This window comes from Gavialis gangeticus, unplaced genomic scaffold (assembly GCF_001723915.1).
Source record: "Gavialis gangeticus isolate Ggan-Ray unplaced genomic scaffold, GavGan_comp1, whole genome shotgun sequence".
Classification (NCBI taxonomy): Eukaryota; Metazoa; Chordata; order Crocodylia; family Gavialidae; genus Gavialis; species Gavialis gangeticus.
The window spans coordinates 43,632,869-43,640,498 of NW_017729032.1; positions in this window are offsets into that span (position 1 = coordinate 43,632,869).

Consider the following 7,630-nt stretch of genomic DNA (forward strand, 5'->3'; position numbering starts at 1 on the left):
AAATCATTAAATATGTTGGCTTTGTCGTCTGGTGTGACAACCAAGTTTCCTAACGTGTCCTGCAGGGGCCCCACATTACCCAGAACCTTCTTTTTACCCCCTAAGTATTTAAAGAAGGACTTCTTATTGTCCTTAATCCGGGAAGCTTGGAGGAGAAGGAAGGGGTGCTGAAAGCTGGGGGCAGGGCAGGGATTCTTACCTGATTCCAGGTTTTAAAATAGTCCCTGCAGTGAGGGGGAGCTGGGCACAGATAGTGCAGGAGCAGCAACCAGTGCTGCAGAGGTGGCTGCAGCAGCCCCTTTACAAAATGCTGGATCTGCCCATGGGAGACCGAGCCAGGTTCTGAGGCCCTACAACTTAGGCATTACAGTCCCTCACTTATGGTCATCTGTGTCATTTTTTTCGATGTGGCCTTGTAAGAATTGGCCCGTAATGAACAATTCCTTCCCTTTTCTAATGGAGTATACAGTGCCCATATCCTTTATTTGGACTGATTAGAATAATTTGATAGAGCAGAGATAGTCAAGGATTTGGCAGGTGCAACTCTCCCACTTTGAAAATATCTTAACTCTGCTTGCCTGTTCTGCTATAACAGGAGCATGCTGTCTCCGCTGTTCTGGCAAACTCCTTAAATCAATGCATTGGGACTTGGTAGTGAAGCGTGTAACTATGAGCTTTATTGATCATGTGTGCAATGTTTGAATATTCACACAACACTAACAAACTCCCAAAGCCCTGTCCCAGCATGCACTAGGTTTAGTGCAGAAGTGGAAACTAGTCTCTGAGGGAGCAGTCCATTCCTTATTTGTTCTACAGTCATCCTCATGCAGCTGGAGCGATGTCCCCAATAATTGACAAAGAACATTGTCCTGTCACCTCACTCTCTCCAACGTATCTTAACTCCCTTATCTGTCACACTAGTGCATTACCAAGCCAGACTTCAGATACTGGAGGTGTCTGCATTTATTGTGATAATGTGATGCCAGCACTAACTACTAGTATTGCTCTTGTACTGCACATGCACAGTCAATGAACTGTGATTGTAGAAGCTATTAGCATATTTATGTGCTGTGTGCCACTGTAGCCCCTAAAGATACATAAGCACCATCTTTGGGAAAACAATTATTTGTTCTCACTCCACACTGCAAAATTTTAGAACCTTTTGACTTTTTTTCTAAAATAGTTCTATGAATTAAATTTTAACTTGTTTGTAGCCAATTTGAACTAATCAAGTCCTAAAATGCAAGAAAAAATTCAGTTTTATTTAACAATGTATTTATTTCAAATATACCTGTAAACAGATGAAACCCATGCTCAACTTACTAAAATAGTACAGCTGTGACCCCCTAACGCCACAGTAGCACTTGGAGTGTATCTGGGCATAGAATACATTCTTTCATTCAAGCAGTACAACACCCCACATATGAATGCTGTTACATCAGTGCAAAAGACACTTTACATTATAATTATTTTCATACTGGAGAAGGAGGATAAGCTATAGCCATATTAGGCACCAATATCCCATTGTAACCATTCCTACTTGAGGGGCTGTAATGGCTCTTAAATCAGTCCTTAGAAAGCCTATGCTTCCTATAATCTTCACATAGGGGGCAGCAAGTCATCGTGAAATCAGCATGCAAGTGCAGTGCAGCAACTGTGCAAAGTGGCATCTATCTACATTTGGTGCAGAAAACCTTGTAACAGTCTGTTCAGTTTACAGGTAAATTAAAAACTTTCTGACTCCATCCCTAGAAAATTAAAGTCAAACAGGATCCTTTCTGGTTCATGCATCATTAACAGTATTCAGCAGAAGCAATCTAGTTAAAAATTATTTTGATCAATATTAATCTGGAAGAAAACCAAGCTGTTGTGTTAAACCCTGCCCTGGGGTTTAAATTGTCCAAATAATAATAATGTAGTAATTATTGCTACCTGTCTCATGAAAACAGTAGTGGGTGACAGCTGTCAGGATGGATTTTTAAAACACGTTTTCTAGAGTTGTAATATTGTTATTCTCTAAACGGGATAGAAGCAGTGATAGAAGCAGTAAACTGAATTTGTTTGAACCAAAAGACATGTTCGCTAGACCTTTTCAAGGCTTCTGCTAGGTTTATAAAATTGTTTTAAAAGAACGAGAAATCAAGTAAGATGGGACAAGGCACTGCCACCTATTTTGAGAGATGTTATGCTAAGCAGCACATTGACAATTTGTGAGCGAGAGTATCAGGGAGAGTGGAGCATTACTAGCAACTATGTCATATTGATTAGCACAACCATGCACTATCTCCTAGGGACCATACTGTTAGGTTGTTGTTGTATTTATCCTAGAAGACGTTCTCAGACAAGATGAGAATATAAGAACCAAGACACACAGCCATCTCCCTGGCTATGCTAAACAGCTTCTAAAAACAAATCTGATTCAAGTTCTATCACATTTGTCCTATCTTTCTCTTCCCTTCTTATTGCCTAATGAGAGGCTGATTTAGCCAGCCAGGAGACGCACACTTTTCTGTAACTTCACTGTGACCAGTTTACCAAGCTAAAAACAATGTTGTATAATGTACCCTGGGCTTTCCTATTACAAAACTGCAGACTGACTCTGCTCAAGCAGCCACAAAAATGGTGTGGTGTCTAAATTATGCACCTCCATTTTGGTCTGAAAAGGATTTTTGACACCTAGACCAAAGGTTGTCCAGCTTCTAAGTGGCCCTGGGGGATTGGGGGTGGGAGAGATATTGCATACGTTCATACATGCTCAGAAGTGATCTTCTAGATCAAGAACTATGTCTAAGCCTTGCCTAAGGTATGGACCAGAGGTACCCAAAGTCCCTGATCTGGAATGATTTTGATCTAGCTACATGGTACTAGTACTGAGAATGATAGTGGCCAGGCTGCCAATTCACTACATGCAAAGCCACCATTATACCAACAGTAAACATAGTCTACTCTGAGATGACTGTAAAAGCAGCATCACCTTAACTCAATGGATTGGCTTCATATGTGTATTTAGAATAATTTCTGCTTATACTGTATTGCTACAAAGCAGTTCAGTTGGTTTATTACAGCTAACACTGCAGGGCCAGCTGACCTAAAGGAGGCTGAGCTGCATTGGAAGAACTGAATCCTGCTTTTCTAACATTATGCCTGTTAATTAATCCAATTTGTTACCATTCTTAATGACACAATGCTAACACAATAATTTGGCTACAAGACTGCATTGCTAAAGACTCAAGTTTCTCTTCCTGTACACAACAAAACAAGGTAATATGCTCTTTAATATTTATTAAACGCACCTACAAAAAGAAGCAGTGACAGATTCTAGCCCAAGGCTCCTTGTCTGTGCATGCAAAGTTGTGCCATGACACGTGCACTCAACTGGTTCAGACACTCCATGAATCTAGCTCCATTCTCACTTTAGTGCAACAGAATGCAGGTGCTATAAGAACTAACATTTCTTCTAAATTTGCACAATGCTTACATTACTGTGTGGACTCTAAGCTATTGCAGTTTAGAATATTGGAGGAGGCAAAGTAGATAATCCTTTTTTTTCATATCAGTTTCCAGCAATACATTCATTTTAACAAGTTTAATTTCTCTTAACCTCATTGAAAGGCTTTTGAACAAACACAGAAAACTATTTAAGTACTGTACATGGGCTCTTTAAATGAAAACGGAATTAAACCTAATATTTGGTTTCCTGCAAGACGGACTTCGGCTTGGGCAGGACAAAGAAAAATTTTTACCAAGCCAAAGTCTACAGAAAAGTGTGAGCTAGGTCTGGGAAATACTGCAAAAGAAAAAGTAAAATGAAGATGAAATGGATCATTATGGAAACACTGATCCTTATAAGATTTTTTTATATAACATAATTATATAACATCTTTGCCCTTTTAAAACTTCTGCTCATTCCAATGTAGACAGCATGTTTGTATTTAGAATAGGAGTGAGAGAGGCCCAACTATGGGAACTATAAATGCTTACACCCTAATGTAGTGATTTAGCTTACACTGCAGTAGATTTAACTGATATTATGACATTAATGGGATATCAAAGTGACCTAATAAAAGGTAGCTGGAAATAATATGTTAAAAGTTACTTTGTGCCTCTGTATCTGTTTTCATATGTAAGACTTTCCTTAAAAGATTCACACAACTTATTTATTCAGGAAACATGGGTCATCAGGTGACAGTAGGACAGCCAGCTTCATACTCTTCATTATCAACGTGCTTTAGAATCATCATAGTTTAATCTCACCAACTTCTTGATGCTGCAAGTAGCATCATTCTCCCTAGACTTACAAACAGAAGCTGGGACAGACTGGTTTTGGGCCTGAACACGTAGAGCAGTGAGCACTCATGTTTAGACCAAAGAACAAGACTGCTGGAAGAATTAGATTTGAAACACAGAAGTTCCTCGTGCTTTTGGTGTGTCTTCAGGCTATTACACCACTACAAAATAATTTGAAGCTGGGAAATATTGATTAGTCTCCAATGACTGGTGATGTTCAACATGAACGTGCAAAGATTTATTGAATGGCCTGATAAAAAGTAGGCTACTGTGGAAGAATTACATCACAGATCTACGAAGAGGTACGTCCTACTGAAACTCAATGCAACAAACCCGCTTAAAGTGGGACTAGGTAGAGGTGTTGCTATTCTTACTAAGAAGCTATCATTTCAATCTACGTTGAAGATGATGGACTTGGAGGAAGATTTTAAATGAATTCAGAGATTTGACAGATGCCATTCTCTCACTCCAGGCTGTCAAAAAGACACTGCCACCAGCTACTGATAGGAACCCTGAGGTCTTGTGTCCCTCTCTAGACAGTTCACCTTCCATTTCTGTGCCCCAAGGCTAGTTATTTTGCATCAGCTCCACTCTGGTCTTTTGCACACAGTTGTCTTGGGTAATGCATGCACTGACTGATGTGGACTGCGTGTATAAAAAGAGAGCAATATCTTTCACTGGAGAATAGAAATGCTAAAGATTTATTAAAAGCTACAGGTATGTGCTAATCAGTCTTTGAGATGGAACTCGCAACCCTCATTATTTAAATCCACTCACATTTCTTATTCACCTGTACAATTTTAATGCAGCGTGTTTGCTATGGATGACCATGGAGCCTGGCCCACAGATACTGCAATTCTGCCTTTCAGTCAAATAACTAAAAGTCCTTTACAATGTTGACTAATTAGAATTCAAAATACCCCTGTGAGGTAAGGTAAAGGATGGGATGCGGCTCATATCTGCAGCCACCTCTGCAATGCAGTGACGTCTGGAGTGGGACACAGTTATTTAATGGCATGCAACTAGGGCGTGAGGAAGAATACTACCACCTACTCAAACTTCAGCAGGAATACAGGCAGGCAGGATGTAAATTCCAGCTCAGATAATAGACCAGAACGCTTGAATGAACATCCCTCCGGGAGCATGCGTGTGAACTGAGCGTAAGCAGAGAACTGAAGAAGAAAAAAAGGGACTAAAGTGAAGAAGGTAAAAAAACTAGGGTATTTTACTTACTAGTTAAAGATGAAAATGTTAATTGCAAGGGTGACAAGAAAGGGGAAGAGCAGAAAAATCATCTTGGAAAAATGCATAGACTTGTTTAATCATTTTTATTATGGAACCACAGGAAATTGACAATTATCACAGCTGATTTCTTTTTCTTCTTGTAAAGGAAACATTTTTACTTAAACTGTCATCATCTCATAAGCACACTATAGTTTGGTAGTATCCACGCCAATTTTCTAACAAACAAAAGCATTGACTTCATGGAATATTGTGTTTGCTGATATACTACCAACTATGCAATCCCAGTCTCTTGAGGGTTGTTCTTATTTAAACATATAGTGGTTTTGTCATTAATTCCTGCAAAGTCACTGATGACTTTTAACTTTGCAATTAGATGATAAAATAACAAATATGTTACTGTATTATTTGAATCCATATCATTTTGTTAACAAGGAAAATGAAACTTGTTCTACAGCATCATCATAGGAATAAATGCCTTCTGAGATTATTTTGAAGTGCAGAAACTAACAGAAGGAAAAGGAGATTTCTGCTTTCTGGTGCTTTTTTGAATAACTGAAAAAAAAATCATTATTAAATTAACTATTAGTTGTAGTAATTCTTTAAGAATGGACACATCTCAAATATAAAGTGCATGTTGTAACTCTTCGCTGTGTATGTTCATTGTGTCTTAAAGTGTCACCTGTTCATTTGTGCCAGCTTACATACGATGGCATAGTGTTTAGGTGGAAAACTTCCAGGGTGGAGGAGCTCCCCCCACCCCAAGACATGCTTAGAAAATAGGTGGCATGTTTCTTTCTGAATCAGTGCTGGACAAACATCCCTGCATCGTTTCATAAGCTATCGTGCCGTTGGAGATTCTGCCATCTTGTTAACGGGACATAAAACTGGCATCATGCCTCCTCTTGTCCAGAAATGTCATGGCTTTCCCCCGCCCCAAGAATGAGCATTAGCCTCGAGTTTGACAGCAGACTTCCCATGCGAATTTCCTTCCCTCTGGTTAAAGTTTAGTGTGGCTTCAGCCCTCTTAGGACTGGACCTCAAGAATAATACCATGAAGTAGCAGACAGCATCTTACACTTTGCAGCAGTGCCATTTCACCAAAGAGACCACTGATTTTAAGAAGTGTTCTGTGTACTCAGAGATGAAAAAGGATCACACTCAGCAGCAATGGTCCTGATGAAGATATTCAAGTTTACTGAGGAAATAACGTGTGCAGGTGGAGAAAGCTACAGGCCACCACGTGTGTTCTCATACAGATACCTCTCTGCTTTGTTTTTAAATAAAATACATCCATGGGGATTAAGGTAATGAAACCCCAAAGGTTGAACAGTCCTAAGCAGCAGAAACTGAAGGTGGCGCCTGCCAAAGGCAGGTGGGTACAAACACACATGGGCACCAACCTACACGGAGGAGCCTCCTGCGCATCAGGCTGGCTCGGTCAGGGTCGGACACAGGCATGGGCGAACCAGGAAGCTGCCTGTGGCTTGGGCAGAAACAGGGCCTGAAAATGGTATTTTAAAAATTATTATTATTATCATTATCTCTGGTGAAGGGGGACTTGATACTAAAAGTTCACCCAGAGTCAGGTGCAGCATGACACAGGGCACAACCATGCCAGAGCGTGGGGGGCTGAGCGAGGGGGTTTCTCTCTAGGCCTTGACATGTCACTTGTGTTTCTGGGTAACACGAATGGCTGCTCCAGAAGCTTGACTGTGGCCCTGCAGCGCGTTTCCCCTATGGGGACATACGAAAAACTAAGCGCTCTTGATTCCAAGAGGATACCTTTTCTTAGACCAACCGGGAACAGTCGCAAGAACCGTGTCCTTTTCTGCAAGCTGTCGGGACCCAAGTCCCTTGGTCCAGCTCGGGGAAAGCACAGTGACGAGGACTCGCCCCCGCCACGCTGCCCCCCGGAGCGGTGCTCTCAGCGCCCGCCCGCCGGCCGCCAGGGGGTGGGGGGCGGGGACGCGGACGCATGCGCGGGTGCCTATAATAAGAGCGAGGCAGCGAGCAAGCGGCAGGAGCCGGCGGAGCCGGAGCTGGGGCCGGTTCATCCCTGTCCCGCCCCGCCCCGCCCGGCCCGGCCGGCGGGGCAGCA